The sequence below is a fragment of the Fundulus heteroclitus genome, chromosome 22 (assembly GCF_011125445.2).
Source record: "Fundulus heteroclitus isolate FHET01 chromosome 22, MU-UCD_Fhet_4.1, whole genome shotgun sequence".
In the NCBI taxonomy this organism is placed as follows: Eukaryota; Metazoa; Chordata; class Actinopteri; order Cyprinodontiformes; family Fundulidae; genus Fundulus; species Fundulus heteroclitus.
Window position 1 is genome coordinate 12,043,922 of NC_046382.1, and position 20,948 is coordinate 12,064,869.

At 43.0% G+C, this 20,948-nt stretch overlaps 1 protein-coding gene across 3 annotated transcripts in view; it reads left to right on the forward strand.

The window, feature by feature from the left end:
- The window catches only part of sertad2b (SERTA domain containing 2b), a 42,365-nt gene that overhangs the window by 5,781 nt on the left and 15,636 nt on the right, over positions 1-20,948 (forward strand). The window contains exon 1 of one of the 3 annotated variants that reach the window (XM_036126551.1): positions 18,421-18,586. The exons of 1 other annotated variant lie outside the window; for it this stretch is intronic. The gene's annotated coding sequence lies outside the window, so the exon portion shown is untranslated. Of the gene's footprint in view, positions 1-18,420; positions 18,669-20,948 lie in introns of those variants that run through there. One more of the 3 variants, XM_036126552.1, reaches the window with a different exon arrangement.

Genomic DNA, 20,948 nt, shown 5'->3' on the forward strand with positions numbered 1-20,948 from the left:
TTTACTGTGGAAAATTTTCATAAAGAAGGGTTTAATGGAAGTTAAAGGAAAAACATTTGTTGAATAACGTGTTTATTTTTTTTTTTGGCTTGTGCAAGAGACAACTAACAGTGTTGAAGCAGCCGTATGTTTGGATAAAACCTGGCAGAGATAATCGGGAGCATGGTTATTTAAAGCTCCAAAGGTCAACATGTGTACTTTAAAAATGAATTTTTCTAGGAGCCAGTGTAGACTGGATTTAGTGAACAGCTTGAATCAGAGCTGTAAAAATGATGATTTGACCAGACTGGTAAACAGGGCATTACAGTAATCTGAGCACATTGACACAATTACCAGGGCTATTTATCATAATTGAGAAATGTTTCTTTAAAAGGGAAACAGAAACTAAAACTAGATAGAATGTGAATCAAAGCCTTAAGATGAATCAAATATCATCCTTAGATTTCTTTATTTTTAAAATGCATTTTATTAGGAGCTATGATCAGGATGTCCGTCTTGTAGGCATTAATTGCAAGAAGTTTTCAGAAGAGTCACTCATTGCTCAGAGTTAAAATTCAGACTGTAGGTCTTAAGAGACATACTACCGGATGTCATCCACGTAGATAATGACAGTAAACCAAGAATAGGGCCTTGTGGAACGCCACAGGTTAACTGACTGCTGCTTGCTACTTACTGTGTGTATAAGAACACAAGAAACAAGTGGTTTAATTTCTTATGTTCACTGAGAATGCAATCACTAACATCTAGGCTTAAAACATTAGTTTTGCAACAGTGCGGGGATATCCATAAAGCTGTTAGTCAGAGGCTAGGTATGCTGTAGATTGATCAGCTGAACGATGATGCATCTCTCTGACACCGAGGAATGAGTTTTGCATAATTTACGCCAGCTGTAGGTGATTTTTAGGGGAGGAAGTTAGATCGTTCCTCTATATAATTATTTATATATATATATATATATATATATATATATATATATATATATATATACATTTTCTTTTTTTAAAGAAGACAGAGCGCTCCGGATATACCATGAGGACTGGCCTAAAAATTCGCTTAAAAACAACCAAGAAAAGCTAAATGATGGCCAGAAATTTCCCCTTTCGGACAAACAGGAAACATAAAAACCCGTCGTGCTTTGTACAATGCGGCGTATTGTACAGAAGTGTCCAGCGTTGAGGGAGTATTTGGGCTGCTTTCTGAGATCCAGGCTAGACAAGACAAAACAAGTTCAGGTCTAAGGCTCATTAGTTGAGTGTACAAACATGCTTGCGTGCAGAAATGCACATGGAGAAGTGGGATCGGATGTCGGTTAAAGCAGCGTCAGTCGAAAAAAGCCCAACGACAGAAGCCGAAGGAAAACCTACAACAACTAAATAATGGATGATGCATAGATGGATGTGCATGAAGTCGTTCACACGGATGATGAATCTTGAGGAGGCTATCATGTTGCCTCCCTCTGCACAGTGACTCAGTGCTGCACTACCTGTGTAGTAGTCTGTTACATCATGTACTCTGTTGGAATACCCCCTCCCACACACTTCTCCCACAGACACTGAGCATGTGCTCTGCACTTCCTAGCACCACGGTGTAGGCTCACTCACATTCGTATCACTATCAGTTCCTGGTGATGAGGAAGCGGCGAGTGTAACAAACACCTAAGATGCTCCACGTTGAAGGAACAGTAATCCTGTTCAGAAATACTTTTTAATATACCGGGTAAAATGGTCCTTCCATCCTGAAACTAGTAAATACATTATTAAAAAGTAATTTTCTGTGGGAGCTGCATGCCTGTAGAAACTCTAACCAACCCATGCCCCTCGGTCCAAAGACCATTGATTTGCTCAGAGTTTTGTTCCTGCTTTCATTCCCCTCTGTCCTTTAAGTTCTGGAGGTATCGCCTTATCTATTGGTTGTCCCACATGACAATCGCTCACATAACACCTCTTTCCTTCATAGTTTCTCCTTGTTGGCTGCGCACCTCTAGTGTTTATGTATCCGGCTAGCTTAGCGGCTAGCTTAGCGGCTAGCTTAGCGGCTAGCTTAGCGGCTAGCTTAGCGGTTAGCCGTTTGTTGTAGCTCCACTGCTTTCTCCGCAGACTTTCAACATTGCTGAGAGTCGCATGAAGTGAACAGCAATCATGTTTATGAGAAGAAGAGGAAGGCCTCAGTAGAAAGAAATAAGACCAGAGTGGATTTTGGAGATATTTGTTCCACGCGAGGTAAGATGGTCTTGCGCAGGCTCAGTTATTCAAAAAGGGGACTCGGGGAAACTTCTGGAAAAATCGCAGACTCTAGCTTTAAGTGAGTTGTTCTGTATTGTATTCTTGTATTCGTTCAGTTTATTACTGACTTTCCCTGAGCCACACTATGTCAAAACCATTCATACAGGGTTAAATATATACATACATCCCCACTATTACTTGATTAAATAGGCCTAATAAGTTTCACCTTCTGGCATAATTCTAGTTGGGGATTTGACCCTCTTTTTGGCAGAATTGGTAAAATACATTTAAATCGTCTGGTTTTCCTGCGATAAACCTGGCTTTCGTTCATAGCCCACAAATATTTGGGGTTGAAACCTTGGGAAGGGCAGTCCAGGAATGACGTGTTAGCCTGTTTTATTCACCCCAAAACCAGTTGCCATGTGTGTTTGGGATCATTGGCCTGTTTGCAAAACCCTATTGATCCCAAGTTTTAACCATCTAGTTGTTGCAGATAGGCCTACTTCTTTTGTACTACGTTTACCTGGGAGAAGCAGCAGTACCACTGGTAGAGAAACATCCTTTCACCATGATGCCACCGCCGCCATGCTGGACGGTGAGCACGGTCTTCTTAGTGTGAAAGCCTCACCTTGACTTTTGAAAAACACAAACAGCTCAATCTTTGCCTCATGATAAAACTTTTATCCACAAGATCTTTGACTTGTTCATGTGGGCAGCTGCAAACATCAGCCAAGATGACCCTGGTATTGGTATTCTAATATAAATGTTTAGAGTGAAGGCTTTCTTTGCACACATAACTCTGTACAATGTCCTACTCTCCCTTTCTGTTGCTCAGAGCAGTGGACCTTTATCAGCAGTGAATGTTGCTTTGGCAGCGTCAGGTTTCACACATTAAAGAATAAACTCATCAGAGGATAATTGTTAAATGAGTGTGAGAGAGAGAGCTAACAGGCCAGCACTGATTTGGGGATATTTGGCTTCCAGCTGCTGCCCGATTAAGACCCAATGATTATATACTTTGTTGTACACGGCTGTCTCAGTTTGGCAGGGTTTCAAAAGTACTGATATCTGTGTCTGTGGTGCAAAGCAGCATTTGGTGAGATTATTGTTTGGGTCTCTGACTGAATGATGATGTGTGCAGCACCATAATTGAGGCTGTTTGTGGTGACAAAACATTGTACCCTTAGGGTTGCGAACTGACACGGGCCTAATACATGCAAAAATATGGGAACAGCACCGGTGTGCAGGAAATGTGGGAAGGTTTGTTTATTCGTTGAATCAGGGTGAGTTGAGCTGGATTTTGCCTCGAAAAAGTATTCATATCCCTGGTTTTTCTTTGACATTTTTCCGTGGCACAACCACATCCTTCAATGTATTTTGTTACAATTTATTGGACACAGCAAGGTAGTCATTCTACCAACTAAGTGGAAGGAAAATGATGAACATTTCCTTGTTTTGTTTTTTTTTTTTTTGGAAAAAAGATAAAAATCTGCAAGCGTGTGCTGTAAATCTGTATTTGCGACCCTTTACTCTGTCATCCCTCAATAAAATCCAGTGCAAAAGTCCAAATTTGGGCAATTTAACCTCACTTTAAATGCTGCTTTTCTGCAAAAGCCCCAAAGGTTTGTTAGAGAACATCAAAGAGCAAACAGCATGAAGAAGATCAAGGAACAAAGCAGGGAGGTAGAGGGAGAAAGATGTGATGAGGTTTAAAGGAGTTATGTTATAAAACAGATATCCCACATATCTCACGGAGCGCTGTTCGGTCCATCATGCACAACCAGAAAGAGTACGGCACAACTGCAAATCTACCATGACGTGGCCGCTCTGCTAGACTGACAGGCTGGGCAAGGAGGACACTGATCGGAGGTGCTGCCAGCTCTGGAGGAGGTACAGAGATTTGCTGCTCAGGTTGGAGAATATGTGGACAGAACAGCTGTTAGTCGTGATTTGTGCACTCCATGGAGGTAAAAAAAAAAACAAAAAACGTCTTTGTTAAAGAAACTACAAGAAGTCCTTTTTTGGGTTTTTTCCACAAACATCTCCACACAGGAGAGAAGAAGGTCTGATCAGATGAGACCAGAACCGTTTGGCCTACATGCAAAATGCTGTGTGAGACAGAAAACTAACCCTTAGCATTACTCTGAACAAACCATCTCAGTGATGAAACATTCTCGTGGCACCATAATGATGTGGGTTTGCTACTCCTAATTAGGGACATGGATGGCTCTATTTACAAAGCAATCCTGGAAGAAAATCACAACGACTTGAGACTCTCCTTGAGATGGAAATTCTCCTTTTTTTGGAGAACAGCGACCCTAAACATTCAGTGAGAGCAAAACCCGGATAGTTTAGATCATCAAAGCATATTCATGTGTTGGAAAGGCCCAATCAAAGTTCAGACATAACACCGATTGAGAATCTGTGACTTAACTTCATCTGACCTGTCTGATCTTGAGCTTTGAAAAGAATGAGCGGGCAAACATTTCAATCTCCAGATGTTGAAAAGCTTGGACAGAAATACCCGAAACAGCCTTGCGCTGATTGGTGGTTCTTCAAAGTATTGGAGGTGTGGGCTGAACACAAGTGTGCAACACTTTCTTTTTCAGATTTGCAATTGGAAAAGAAAAATGTTGAAATCCAGGTGTCTTTTTATTCCCATTTCACAATTATGCACTGCATTGTGTGTGTGTGTGTCACAAAAATGCTCTAAAATGATGTTAAAACTTGTGCTTGTCAGATAAAAAAAAAGGTGAAACATTCAATCGGAGTGAATACTTTAGCAGACGTTGCATGTAATCACTTGAAATGACGAGTGTGCATTCTTTGAAGCCTTCAAAACACTCGTTACACAGTAATGAAAGAGGTCTTTTTCACAAAACGAATCCTGGAATCTGCCGTCCGCTCGCTGATGATCTGCTGGAGAAAGTCACGAGCTCGCACCAGAATTGATCCCGGGTTTCTGCAGCTATAGCTACTTATAAAATTCCTAATAATCAAGCTCTGTTTCGCCGCATGGTCGTGCTTTTTTTTTTCTTGCCACACGAGAACGAGCACGGACCATAAATACAAAATGTGCATTTACGGCGTGCTTTGTTACTTTAGCTTTTTCTTCTTCTTCTTCTTCTTCTTTTTGCAGACCAACACATGTTCATAAGTCCTTATTGTATGTGCCGGGAGGAGCGCGGACAAAGGGCCGGGTGTCTGGAAAGGGTGCTGGGAGGGGTGAAGGCGGAGGATGGGTTGGGGGACTGATGTAAATTTGGAAGGGCAAAGGTGGGGGGGGGGGGGGTACATGGATATGTGCATTTGTGCGTGCGCGTACATCTGCATATCTGTCTGCGAATGACTGAGAGCATGCAGAAACTCCTGCCTCTGTGTGTGTGTGTGTTTACTGCGTCGCTGTTTGTAGCCTTGTGTGTGTGCCCTCTTTTGTTTTGCTGTGAGTTGCTGGGTGATGGGACCAGCTGGGAGGGCTGTGGCCATTCACTTCCCTTCTGCTGCCCCGAAGACAGCCAGCATGGAGGGAGGGAGGAAGGGAGGAAGGGGGGAGAGAGAAGCGGGACAGAGGGGGCCCGGAGAATCATCCAGAGGAGAAATGCACGGAGTATCTGATGTTGGGGGATGTTTGTCCATCGTCCGAGAGAATGGAGATATAAAAGCAACGAGCTCAGACGGAGGAAACAGAAAGAGGAGTTTTCGAGCACAGTTCAGCGTGAATGAAGAGATTCATGAGGGAAGGCAGGGGGGAGGGAAAGTGTGTCAGACTGAATCGTGATAGAGCAGCGGAGCTGACTCAGCCAGTCTGGCCTGGTGTAGGAGGGCAGCAGCAAAAAGAGGAAGTAGCGACACTGCGTACGGAATAGGTTAGGACTCATAGGAGATTATGACTCTGTGTTTACCCGAAGTAAAAAAATAAATGCCACAGCTTCAGTGAGGTTTGGTATTAAATCTGAAATATAATACAAAAGTGTAAAAAAAATGTACCACAATCAAGGTTTAATTGTTTTATTTACAAAAAAGCAGTAATTCAATTACTACAGTCCTTGGCAAAACAGATTGGCTGTATAAAACATACTTTAACGAATTAAAGGACATTGTTGTAATTATAGGCAATTCATTCAGCTCATGAGAACCAGATAAGCCTAAGTAATTCAATACATTTTATTTATATAGCGCCAATTCACAACACGTCATCTCAAGGCACTTTCCAAAGTCAAATTCAATCAGATTACACAGATTGGGCAGAAAGTTTTCTATCTAAGGAAACTCAGCAGAATGCATCAAGTCTCTCCAAGCAGCATTCACTCCTCCTGAAAGAGCGTAGAGCCACAGTGGACAGTCGTCTGCATTGACCATGACTTTGCAGCAATCCCTCATACTGAGCATGCATGAAGCGACAGTGGAGAGGAAAACTCCCCTTTAAAGGTGCATAGCCACGTTATTTGACATTTTTTAAATTCATACCTCAGTAATTCACTCTGGCTGCATGCACAGTTTTTATTAAAGATCATCACGGTCTGGTGGCGTATTAGTTGTTATTTGTTAGTTGTTTTTTGCTGAATTTGTTAGTAAATAAAGTTGCTGCAGATTGGTTTATTTAATTAATAACGGTTGGTCTTGCTTTCCCGCGAGGCATTGCAGAGGGGTCAGACTCGGTCTTATTATTTAGTAGTGATTTATTAGTTGCCATCTGGCTTTCTGATAGTTCTGCGATACTGCTGGTTAGATTTTGGATCAGCTGAAGGCTTTGAACTGCATTTTGTGGACTTCCTGATAGTAAATAATTACAATTTAAGTCAAATTGTAACTTACTTCAAATGCATCACTAGTTTTTCAGTGTCAATCCTGGAAATTTTTTTTCTAATTTTGGCAATATTCAGGAGATGAAAAAGGGGAACCCTGGAGACTTGTGTAATATGGGATTTAAAAGACATGTTTTGGTCAAAAATAACACCATGACTTTTATTTCATTGCTAGAGGCCAATTTAATGCCATCCGTATTAAGTGATTGATTCAGAAATTTATATTTTAAGGACTCTGTCTTGTCAGAATTTAAAAACAGGAAATTTAAAGTCATCCAGGTTTAGATATCATCAAGACATGCATATTGTCGAAGTAACTGATTGGATTCATCAGGATTTATGGATAAATATAGCTGAGTGTCATCAGCATAACAGTGGAAATTAATCCCATGCTGTCTGATAATTTTACCAATTGGAAGCGTATATATATATATATATATATATATATATATATATATATATATATATATATATATATATATATATAGTAAAGAGAACTGGCCCAGGGACTGAACACTGCTCCACAAGGTACGCTAGAGTTTGAAGAAGATTTATTATTAACATGGACAAACTGGAATGTTTGACTGAAATCTGACAAGTAATATTTAAACAAGCCCAATTCTGTTCCCTTAAGTAGCTAATATTTTAGCTACTTTCTGTCTTCTGTCCTTTTTTGTTTAGCATTTGTAATGTAAAATACATTGTAAAAGTACAAAATAGCCCTCTTGTGACTCACAAATAACAGAAAAGCCTGAAAAGAGTCTACCTGAGTTTTGAGAAACCTCAGAAACGCAGGACGGACGAGCGGTTAATCTCCACAGAGGAATTGCTGCCGCTGCTTCCTTGAGCTCCATGACTTCTGAGTTGGCTCACTTTCTGTCAAAGATTAATGACCTTCCTGTTTTGGCCTGCATTGTCTCCCTGCAGAGTTTCACTGCACTTTGGCTTGAAAGAAAGAAAAAGAAAAAAATCCCAAAAAACGGCAGATTTTATTGAAGAATGTGCATCAAAGATGTGCGTGGGCGAGGAATGCACATACACAAAATGATGCTTGAATGAGTCTGCAACAGGCAACAACTCTGAATATATTTACTAATATTACTGCCGTTAATGCTCACTACTAGTATAGCTTGCGTCAGTGGTGTTTTCTTTCAACCGTGCCTCCACCATTAAGCTCAGAACTACAGGTCTATGTCGCATTTTTTTCCGCCACATAAAGAGGGATCTATTTTTTTTATATACTGCACAGCTAATAGTGACTTGATGACTGGAATGTGTCTCGCCAAGCAGTCTTCTACGGATGTCAGCACACACACACACATATGCAGTAAATCTTTCCTCCACATAAGTCAAACCTAAATCCAGTAAAACAAAAAGCAAAACGCCTAACTCTGCCCCTAACTCTTGGTTGTTGTAGTGTCTCGTGTCTTCAACTTAGAAAACCTCTATTACAAACTGAATCTTTTGCAATCTTAAAGCATTCTCTGAAGCATTAGTTCTAGCCCTAATTTGACATTTGCACTCTGATTAATTAATGTGTTGCGAAAGAAAACAAAACAATCGGACGTGGGAGGTTTATGGGTGAAAAGGGCAGAAAAGAAGAGAGTGAACAAGGGGGGGGGACAAAGAACGAAAACAACATCTTCTTTCCTGTAAGTCACCTGACACTGTAGGCGTCTAACCCGTCATGAAAAAAACACACGGCTCCCTCCCTTTCTTTTCCTTTCTGTTTCTATGTCTGTCTGTTTGGCTTTTGCTCTCGCTTTCTTAGGCAAGCTCCCGCCACTGATATTTAAAGGTAACAGGTTTTGCACCGAGAAGCCTTCTTCGTTTATATATTTAGGGCATGCTGTGTCCTTAAATTATTTGCACAGAAAAAAAGACATGACAAATATGCAGGCGCTGTGTATGCAAAGGCATAGGAAAGAGGTAAATAAGTATACGAGTTGTTAGATCAGACTTTCTTACCTCCTGAAATACAAAAACGTTGAGTTATGTTTTTTTCTGAAGTTTTCTAAGACATTCAAGATATTTTTTCAAGAGTTTTTACCGTCTGGATTAATAACCGCATTAATCATGGATTATGATGGCGCATACTCTGCCAGATTGTATATGAGACTATACTGCAGATGTGTGAGGCTTGCAGCAGTAGTCAAGTAAAGTAAGGCTGAGGGCACCTATAGGGCCCAGCCTAGTTTTTGTGTAGAATTTGCATCTTATTCCCAAGCATGCATGTGTTTTCTCTGGGTACTCCTCCTACAATCCATGCATCAATTCCTAAATTGCTCTTAGGTAGGGTTAGGATATGACATGGAGGTAAGTTGTTGTTGTTTTTTTCTCGAGATTTCCCTCACTGCAGCTTTCTGTTTGGCTACACGTCACATTTAACAGGCTGCGTGCTCGTTTGTCCTCGGGGTGACACTACACACGCTAGGATATCGGTTTAAGGCAATCCAACATGTTCAATATCCCCCGATTTAAGATCAGAGCGGTCCCAACTTTCCCTTCGAGTGGACCCGATCCCTCTTAACACACCACACACGGCAGGAATATCTCTTAAGATTATCTTAAGAGCCACCCAGGTAGTCGGCGCTTTTCAGAAGGGGAAGATCGGGGCAAAAAAAAATCGGGCTACAAATCCTGTCGCGTGATCCAGCCCTTAGGAGTCTTTGCCTGAATGGTTGTTGTATATGTTAGCCCTGTGATGGACTGATGATCTGTCCGAGCTGCAACCTGCTTCTTAGTTCTTAGCCCAGGAAGCGATGTTCCAGTAATTGAATTTCCTGTATTGTATTAGAGCTTGGAGAGGTGATAACATGAGTAAAAATACACAAAAACAAACAAAAGAAACCGAAGCGCCTCGGCCGCTGCAGAAACCTGCGCCGCCATCTTCCGGAAGACCAAATAAGAAATCGTTTGATAGCAAAAAGTGTTTTATTTCCCTGCCTTCCAAGCCAAAGCTTCATCTGTGCCTGGCTACCACCTAACCGTACCTTTGTGACTCCCTAAATTTCTTCATCAACATATCACGATCCGTTTTCTTCCTTCTGAATACGAGGAGAAGGTGCATTCGTTCGCCCGACTATCCATTTATCTTTAGACTCATTTGTCCATTCTCCTCCATAAGATCAATTTAGGGGGACCAATTTATCAAACGTGTTTGTTTCAGGAAACAAAAAAAAACACGCAGAAGTTTCCTAGCAGAGATTTTTACGCAGACATGTACTGCTGTGAAGCAGCCATGCTGACCTGCTTCATTGATGGCGTAACGGGTCATATTAGGGTAACTGAAGTCGGGCAGCTTTCCTGCTGCCACATTCTTTACCAGTTTCTGCTCCACAGTGAAAATAAAAAAATGTTAAACCACAACCAACATGTTGCATGGCATCACTGTCTAGTGCCTGGTAGTAATCTGATTTGAAGTCTTGTGTAAGACTGAACACATAATTCAGTCTCACATGAGAAAGAGGACCTTGTTGAGCGGATTTGCGATTACCAAGATAAAAATGTAAATAGAGAAACTGGAGGTTATGACCTTATGTGCAAGGTTTCTAAACAAAGTGAACTCACATGTAAATATGCTGTAGTTTCTTATGTATAATAGTTAATTGACATCAAGTCACTGATCGACTCTGTCTTGAAGGTGAGTTGCACGTAATTTTAAAATCCCACCAAAGTTCAGCGTATTAAACAATGAAAGCTGTCACATAATGGAGCTGAGGTACCCGAGCTCAGCAGAAAACCGAAACACTGAACCGTTTTAGTGATGAATTTGAGCCGCTAATTTTGACCGTTTGGTTCAGGACTAGAACTAGGAAGACTTTGATTGGCAGTCTATCAGGGCTGCACCACAGCCTTGAAGCAGCTCTCTGGAGCCAGTAATCTTAAGTCTGTGAGATATGTTGTAACTTTAGGTCATGCTGCCTTTGTGGATCAAATTTTTATCTTCTGTATGTTTTTAGATAACAAACATTTTGGGAGGGATCACTGCAGACACCAATGTGTCACAGAAATATCTACTGAACTGAGATGTTGAGTTTGCATCTTTTTCTAAGCAAGAGATAAAAAGATTTTTTTTTATATTAGCGGTATGCATAAAATACACCTCTGTTCTTCCCCCAATTTTTATAGGTAATTGTTAGACCTTTTATTCCTCTCCTTGATGTATCATCATATATTAACCCCAGATCCTAGTTAGTAAATGGAGTCCACGTGTCTCCACTGTGTAAATCCAGCTGTTTTGTGAAGGTTTCAGAGGCTAGTTGGAGAACGTTAGTGAACAAACAATCTAATGACGATTCAGGAACACAACAGACAGGTCGGTGATCAAGTTGTGAAGGAGTGTAACAAGCATGGCAGACCTGCAAACTCACAGAGAGATGGCTGTCTCCCTAGATCAACAGGTGAAGGAGGGCATTGTTGCGAGAAACAGCCAACAGGCCCATGGTAGCTCTGGAGGAGCTGTGGAGATACACTGCTTATGTTCTTCAATTTCTCAGCTGTTAGTCCTGCACTCCTCAAATCTAACCTAAAGGATTAAAACTGAACTTTCTGGCCTCTTAACACCAACCACCACGCATGTCAACCTGGACCCAACATCCCCGCTGTGAAACATTTAGGTCAAAGTATATTCATGTGTTGGAATGGCCTAGTCAAAGCCCAGAACTAAATCAAGGACCCGGGCTGAGAATTCAAAGTTGACGCTCACAGATCTTCTCAATCTAATCTGACAGAGCTTCAGCAATTTTTGCAAAGAGGAATAAGTTAAAATTCAGGTGATCAGGCGTGTAAAAAGCGGAAAGAGGCATACAGCAAGAGACTTGCAGGTGTATTTAAAGCGAAAGGTGTTTTTACAACGTATTAAATCAGGAGGGGCATGTTTGCAATGCACTATACTTCACCTTTTTGCATTTGCCTTATAGTAATTGTTTGAAGTTTAACCATAATGGGAACAATGGATAATGGTGCCTGCTGTAGGGTTGGGTGTGTGTACAGGGAGTGTGGAGTAGACACCAGTAGCCCACGTGTAGCCTTGTTTTTTCCCTTTTTGCACATTTCTATCAGAAATATTTGCTGTAGTCGAAAAATAAGGAGCTGATCGTGGATATTTTATATTAGTCATTAACCGTCCAGTGGGGGGAGAATGTGACTGAGGCAACAGCTGCGCCGGGGGCAGACGGGGAAAAAGATGGACACCAATGAGCAGACTGGTGAAGAGACAAAGAGACAGAATAGGAGGAGGTAGAGACAAAGGGAGAGGGAGAGAGAATGGGAAAGACAGCAGCTGTTTTTTTTTTTTCTTGCTAGAGCCTTTCCCCTCCCTGGCTCTGCTCCCTGCTCCCCCACCCCATAGACCCCCCCCCCCCCCACACACACACACACACACTCCCACACCCCTTCTTCCTTTCCATGTGTGCCCTCTGTGCCACGCCCAAGTCCAATGGTGCTAATAATCGTCACGCACATCCCTCAAACCTTCCAGCGCGTGTGGATGTCTCTTTGCGTTTTAACTTTTATGCATTACCAAAGAAAACCAGATCAAGTACTTCTCCGTTTACGTAGAATCCAGTTTGGTCCAGATTCAATTCAAATCAGTCCAATCCACCCCTTTCTAATCCAGTCATAGAATCTGACTCAGATCAAGTCACATACAGTTGTTAAATGACAGGTCGATCACAAGTCGGCTTTGCAGCAATCCTTCTTCCTTTGCAAGCACTGGGTAACAGTGGAGAGGAACAGCTCAATTTTAACAGGTAGAAACCTCCTTAGCTTCTTACTGTTTGTGCAGCCATCTATTGCCGCTAAGTGACGGGTAAGACATGAAGGAGTCACAAAAAAAGCACTGGGGCTAAGAGTACTTTCTATTGGAAAGGGAAAAAAAGAAGTACACAAAGAGCTGGTTGCAGCAGCAGGGACTTCAAAAGCTTCTTTAATAGCTTCTTTCAAGTAGAAAACAGCAAAACCCAAAAGCACCATGGGTGTACTTTTGCACACATCCACGTGATGAGCCAGGCGTACTTTCTATTGACAGCCCTTAAATACATTTTTTTGTGTACTTGCGAGTCTCTAGGAATGCAGAAAATTTCAATGTAGTCTGTCCAGTTGCTGCGCAGATATCTTTATATTCTGTTAGGGTCATATTTTTCAAGCCATTTAGTTTTCTGTTTTCCCTATTACGCTTTTTGAGCAATTACATCACAGTATTTGCTTCAAAACTGTTAAACGTGGTCATGGACTTCCAGCTTACCAGTCTCACAAATCCACCATTTTTTATTTATTTATTGGACTACAAAATCTAAGGGATGTCCCCATGCGTACTACAAAAATTGGGCGAACGGGATAGAGTGGAACACTCTGCGACGTGGAGGGGTTGGGGTGTGAGGCACCTCCCTTAGATTTAAAGAGACGGCACCAAAATGGGTTGCACTCAGATGCACTTCAGAACAGGGGAAAGAAAGGGGCAAGAATGTGGGGATAAATTAATGAGGAATTCAGACCAAACCATTGCAGTTCCATGTTATATAGACCCCAATTGAATGATTTAAATGTGAAACAGAAGAGCTGAAAAGCATGGTATGTCCCCTTTAAGGCATTCAACATAAAGTTATCTTCAAGAACAGCCATGTATGGTCTGTAAAATGCATAAAGATGGTTACTATCAGTCAAGTTTGAATCCAGGGGAAAATATGCAGGTACTTTATGCACATTCTCAGGTGATACATGAGATAAGGCATTTATATGAACTTAGAGCATTGACTAAGCTGGAGAGGATAGTGGCACAAAAGTGGCATGTAAGGTAGGCCATTACTTTCTTTTATGTTTTTACAAATAAAGAAAAAATGTTTCAAGTAGTAATACAACTACAGAAAAGTTTTCTATGCCCCAACAGTTCTCTGCTATTACAAGATGTCCATCCCATTCTGTAGGTGTTAGTAACCTGCAGAAACTCAGGATGTGCATTTGTCTTTGCACTGTTAGACCCACCTTACACTGAACCCAGACCCACACCACATGGCAGTTCTCTAGAAATCAACAACTCAACAACCTTTTAGCACTTTATTGGCGGTGCCACGCATGGAACCTGTTGAGTTCCAGGCCACAGCTTCTTTGGTTCTGCAAGGCTGCCTTAATTTATAGATGCTCCCACCTTCACAGGATAGGCAATTTTGCTCGCCACGCATCTTTCCGGTCATATCACACAATTACTGGGGGAAAAACGGGCAACTGCGCCATGGCTTCTGCTCGTTTGGTGATCTGCACCAAACGCCCGGATCACACCTGGCGCCTAGCCAGTTTTTGTCAGTGAGTTCATGCACTGGAGGACTTAAGACAAACTCAGAAGCCTAATTAGGAAACAGCTGGACTGGATGGTGACAGATTTGCCTGGTCTCTCTGGATGCATTAATAGATCCTGGGTATAATTTTAAAAGCCCAGCTTGTTGCCACTGGAATGGAACAAGAATAGTTGATCTAATTCAAACGACAGTCATCTACTCCAGTCCAGCACATGGATTGAAGCAGCGTGTAGCTTCATGAACGATGAGTGAGAGCGGTTGCCTCACCTTGAGTCAGGTTCACACTCAGGCTTACGTTGGGCAAGGAGGGAACGGGAAATCAGGACAAACCAAAGCAGCTGTGGGGTGTGCAACATCTTTGGATAAGTGCGTCTGAAACGCGAGCAACTGTGGGGTAAAGCGTAGCCGCTGCTCAGAGCAGGAAGTAAAAGAAGAGCAAGGAACAAATAAAGATAGATAGAGGGAGAGAGAGGGGGCTAGAAGGAGGGAGGGAATGTGTCGGCGCTGCTCTCCAGTTGGTGTTGCTATGGCCCTGCCCTCCCTGCTCACTGAGCCATTTCCTGTTTTTGACCTGAAATCTTTATTTAGAGCCATCCCTCCTCGCCGCTCGGCATTCATGAGTCAACTCAGAGTCCAGAGAGATGAAGACGGGCCTAAAATCAGATCTCCATTCTCTCCCAGAAAGCGTGTGCATGCGACGCGAGCTAGCCCGGCTCTGCCTGCGCTGCCTGCAGCCGAGGTTTCACTGAGGCTGAGCAGTTTGCTCGATGCGGATTCTAACCTATCTGCAGCTCTGCTGTTTATAATAACGCCCTACTCTTGTCTGCTGCCGTCTGTCCAGCGGTGGTCATAAACTCTGCGATCTGATTGGACTTGAGAAGGAAGCACAAAAAATGAAAGTACACGTTTTATCACCCCTTACTGGAAAACACTGGAAAAAATAAGCGCATAAATGTTCTGAACTCTGATACAAAGCTTGAGGTGTCTTTGTTTTTTTTACTTCAGTACGACTAAAAATATCATCAAATAAATGAAATAAACAATGCTAAAACTCTAAGTTTTTACAGTTGTAATTTTGTGCTTTTGCAACTTTTATTTATTTTTTGCTGTTCATATTATTTTAGATCATTATGCAGAGTGACCATTTGCATAGAAACTTATTTTTTAAAAAAAGCTTAAAAGGTTTAGTTTATAAGAGTTAATGAAACATGTTCACCGTTTCGTTGTTGTTGTTGTTGTTGCTGCACAAATTAGCTAACTCCATTCCAGTATCGTCACATGGTCAGCACAGGTGAAGCTGTGAAAAGAGTCTAGCTCAAGTCCGTCTGCTTATTAGCAGACTGGTTGCATGAAAACACGACCGTGTCACTTTCTATAAACTACGGTCGCCTCTAAAGACACGCTCTGCACCAGAATGGCCTCACGTAGAAGAAATGGCTGCTAATCTTGCAGCTGAAAGAATATTTTTATAGATCACTACAGTGTGGCAGGATTGGCCGCAGAGAGGATGTCCAAGCGTGTCCAGCAATTTCCAGCAATCTCCAGGACTTAAAGGCATACTATGCAACATTTTTCAGTTAATTAATGTGTTCCATACCGATTTGGATGATTAAATGAGTCATTTCAGGTGGAACAAAGGTTTTCTCGGCCGCCCTGGTGGTCTGTGGGGGAAATACCGCACTTGCAATTGCAGGAGCAGTCGGCCCGCACTCACAGGCTCAGAAGTCTGGTGCATCGCGAGAGTCGGTCTTGCTTTACGGCGAGAACTGCTACATGCCCGCAGTGAAAGGCGTGCTCGTTGGTAGCGCAGTGGCGATATTTGTGCAGTTATCATGGCGGAACCAGCGAGAAAACAGCGAAAGCCCATGTTGGAGCAGGCAAGAAAGAGGAAAATGGCTCTGGACAGAGAGAGAAGTCGTACACGGGTGAACATCGGGCAAGCTTTTTCAGAATGGCGAGAGCTAAAAGAAAAAGAAGGCTGCAAGGTTGACGCGGACCCCGCGTTTCTGCTGATGCGATTGTATGTAACATTGGAATGGTTTCTCTCTCTGTGTGCATGTTCATACTTTCACTGTGTTAGTCATTGTTTGTACTGCCGTTTTTTCCACTTTTCGTTGCGTTTGCCTGTCTGCTAAGCTCAAAACAACCGCGCCTGGCTTGACGGAGAAACCAGAACAGCTGAGCATCTTTACGACAGTGCACTTTTACTTTCGCCCTCTGGGGGGAGCCTCGCTAGAAAATCAACCCCGAATGCATAGTATACCTTTAAATCAAAACGGCACCCCGTGCAGAGCTTGCTTAACATTCGCAGCAGGTGGGTGTAAGTGCGTATGCACCATGGAAAGGGGAAGACCTTTAGACAAGAAGAGCAGCAAATAAGCTACTTGTGTGGAATATGGACATCAAGAACTGACTGAAGTTCTGCTGGAAAGTACAAAGGAGGAGAGCAGAAGACAAAGTTAAAGTTACTTTCTCTGTTAAGCCCTTCCTCTCATTGCTTGGGATATCTGGAAAATCATTTGCCCCGAGAAGAAGGTGAAGCTACCATGAGCCAAATATGCACCAAAAACAGTGTCATGAAAGAAGTAGGTTTAAAATGTCTAGCCGTTTAATATATAATTTTATTTATAAACTATTTCGCATGTATCCTTGTGGAATTTAATGGTTATCATTCCTCAATACAACACAGGATTGTAAATAATTCAGTAGTGAAAATATTATATATCCCTTTATCATATAAGACATAAAAATTTTAATTCTGTGTTTACATTTTTTTAAACATGCAAACACTAATGGATAAATGCATTGTATACATTTTAAACTTTATTTAAATAATCACTAATATTAATTGTTAAAGAATTGAAGACTGCAGAACTTTTGACACCAGGGGACCATAAAATAATCAAGTAAAGATCACCAAGATTATGATTTATTAAATTGAATAGTATGAATTATTATATTTCATGGATTAGGGGCTTCCTCCCACAGTCCAGTAACATGACTGTCAGGTTAATTGGTTGCTCTAAAGTGCCCTTAGGTGTATGTGTGTGTGTGTGTGTGTGTGTGTGTGTGTGTGTGTGTCCCAATGTTGTCCTTTCACGGACTGGCAACCTGTCTTCTTGCCCAAAGACCACTGGAGATAGGATTCAGCCACCCAACCACCCCTCACAGATAAGTGGCTACAGATACAGGATGGATGAAGGGACTAGGAGAGTGGTGAACTAGTGGTTAGAGGTGGGTGCTTGCGTCATCGGAAGGCTGCGAGTTCCCTGGTTCAAATCCCACAGCCTGCCACTCTGGGTCCCTGGGGAAGACGCCTAGTCCCAGGATGCTCCTAAACATTGGCAGCCCGCTGCTCCCAAGGGACGGGTTCATTGCAGAGAGGACACATTTCATTGGAATGCCCCTCAAAAAGTTTAAATGACAGTTAAAGATGATGAGGATAATTAAACGATAGTGTTTGTTACAACTTAATGACACGTTCAGTAATTATTAATATTATTATTATTATTTTATTACTATTATTGGTAGCTTGGCACTCTCAAACCTCCATACTATTACGATCAAAGCTGCAACAGAAACAATGAGTAAGAAAGGAGAGTTACGGAGATTGCGTGAGCGTGTGCGCGTCCGCACAGACGCCGTCAGGGGTGGGCGGGGCCAAACGCCGCTCTCGGGGGCAGCTGCTCGGTTTCAGCTTCTCCTGTCGCCTTCACGGGATCCTCGTAAACGTGCCTGGGCTTACCTAATTAGACCCTAACAGGATTTAAACAAACCGAAGTCGTTCAAAAACACCCAAAGCTTTTGTTCGGGTCAAACCGTACAGTATATAGTTAAGCTAACCGCAGATTAACCGACGCCCGTTCGTCTTCTTTCGCCGTATCGAAGACGGCAACTGTCAACTGTCAAGACAAAAGGCTTTAAACACATCACCTCTTCTTTAATATGTAGTCTTAAGGGTTAAAAGTTGTGACGTTTATACGTATGAATGATAATAATAATAATAATCGTCGCATTGCTTGACAGATAATGAAGGCGGAAGCGTTTAAAAGAAAAATAGCGTCTCGGTGTAAGGGGGCGAATCCGACAGACCGTGAAGGCAGCAGAGTTCCAGAGAGCGGAGGCTGCTCTCTCCTCCTATCAGCGCCATTGTGTGGCGAAGGCTCCGCCAGCGAGGACCGGTTGTTTTTCTGTTGCCGACGGGACTGTTTAAACACCACCCCCCCTCATGTTTCTCAGCGGACCCCCGGCGGACCTGGATCTGGTAAGACTCCTGTTTTACGCTTAACCCTTTAAGAGGAGCCAAGTTGATCTGGACCCTCCGAGCGGAGGAGAAGGAGGAGGAGGAGGAGGTGAGGGGGGAGAGGAAACACACACACACACACACACACACCGGCAGGAGAACGTTAACCTATTTCTACCGAGTAACAGACGTCGGTTGGCGGTGTTTCGGTGTCGTTACCGTGAGGTTGGCGGAGAAGTTTTGCTCCCTGCGCTGTTTGTGTGTTACTGACGCTGTTTCTTTACTTTAGGAGTGCGGAGTAAAATGTGTTTTGATAAACTTTCCACAGAAATAATAATTAAAAAAAAGACGGTTTTGTCTGTTCGGAAACACACACTCGCTGACTTGGACCTCAACTTTTATGGCGCCGCACAATAAACAAAAAATAAAAAACAACAATAACAACAACAAAAAAAACAAGTTTAGGTAGAAATTTGCTTAAAAGCGTGAATGGTTTGACTTTGGATTCGCTTTTTCACCGTTTTGTCCCCGTCAGGAAGCTGCACTACGTGAAGCGGGGCAAACGGGCATTTCTAAAGGGCTTCTCGGTCTCCAGTGTGTTGCTCTTCCACAGACACGCCACGGTGAGTGGCTGTTGTAGTGGAAGAGGAGGAGGAGGAGGAGGAGGAGGAGGGGGGGGGGGGGGGGGTTCTCCGTTTCGTAATCAGCGCCACAACACAGCAGCCGGCCACCTCCTGCTTGACAGCACCTCCTCTCCGCGTCCTGTTCCTGCTGCCGTGACCCACGAGCAAGCACGCAGGTTACGCTGGAGGTTTTCTTCTGCTTCTTCTGGCTTTCTGCCTGACTCGCTGGATGGGAACCGAGGTGCACAAACACGCCGTGGGGCCCTTAAACGCGTGCATCCCCCAAAAGACTTAAGCTACCAAAGGACTAAAGCTAAAGGGAAATGTCATATCTGGTAATGTTAAAGGAAAATTGAGTGGAAGGAAAAAATGTGGTTGGAGAAGATGCACTGGCGGCCTATAAAGAGAAAGCGTTTGGTATTTTTTGTTTGTTTTTTCAGGGAGATTCACAAGTCGGAGGCAGTGATGCACAAACGGAGCAGATTTTCATGGATGCCCTGCGCAGACATTATAGCTATAAAAAAGGCTTGTAGTGAAGAAGCAGGCTGTGCTAAACACCTGTTGGGGGGGAATGTGGGTAAAAAGGCTCACAAGCGGCAGGTGCGTCAGAAGTGGAGTTAGGTGCAAATTGTTGGGAAGGTTTTTTTGAGGACGCACAAAGCTTTCTCAGCCAGGGTTTTTTTGGTGTTTTTGTTGTCGTCGCGACAGCTTACATAATCTTAGTTTATTAGGATGTTATTAACCGAGGCGCACACATAAAAGTTAGATATTTAGCTGTGAGGATCAACTTTCTGCTCAACGGAGGCTTTCAGGTTTTGGTGACTTTACAGGTGAGCCATGCGAAGCGGCAGGGTTGTCGGTGCAGTAATAAGCCGGGGCTGCCTTCTCCCCCGGCCCGTCCGATGACCTAAATCTGCTCCCTTCTCCTGCCTTTTTTTTATTTATAGGCTTAAGGGTGAGAGCGCGCACGCGGAGCGGAGCGAAGACACTCTGGGCCAGGAAATTTGGGATGTGGCACAAAAGCGCACTTTGATCGGCCGCGCAGGTTTGACCTTTGGAGCTGCTGCGCGGTGACATGAAAGCGATCCCCCCTGTCGCCGTCTTAAGCGCACAAAAAGACGTCTGATTGCGTCCGTCTTGGACTCCTTCCTTGTTGTAGCGGCTGCAGACGGCGCCGTCTGACACGGAGCTGAGTGCGCGGAGCGTCTCCTGAGGCACGTCAGGCCTGTAGGTGCTGCAGCTTCAGCGAGGAGAAGTTTGACTCTTTAAGGCCAGCTTAAAGCGGCGGGGCCTTTCTGAACACGTTTATCCCACCTGAGCGCTGCTGTTGTTGTTGTTTTTTACGTAGGTGCTGCCAGCAGGTCCACCATCGTGTCGGAGCAGGGGGGGTGAATTCGGCTGACCTCTGTCACCAGAGCGTTTAGGGTCATTTTGAGAGAATTTATTTTTTGGTTGTGACTCCTCTCTATCACCCTTTTTTTTTTCTCTTTTTTTTTCCTTCTGTTTCACAGCAACACACGTTTTTGCCGTGAAGCAAACGTAATGTTTTATTCAGGGTTCCCACGGGTCCTTGAAATCCTTGAAAGTTTGTGAATCTGAATAAATGAATTCAAGGCCCTTGAAAGTTTTTGAAAACAGCCAAAAAAAAAACACCTGTCCTTGAAAGTCCTTGAATTTTTTTGTGGGGTTGAAAGTTCACACGGATGACGACTCACGTGTCATTATTTTACTACCACACGATCTTTTAAAATTATATTGAT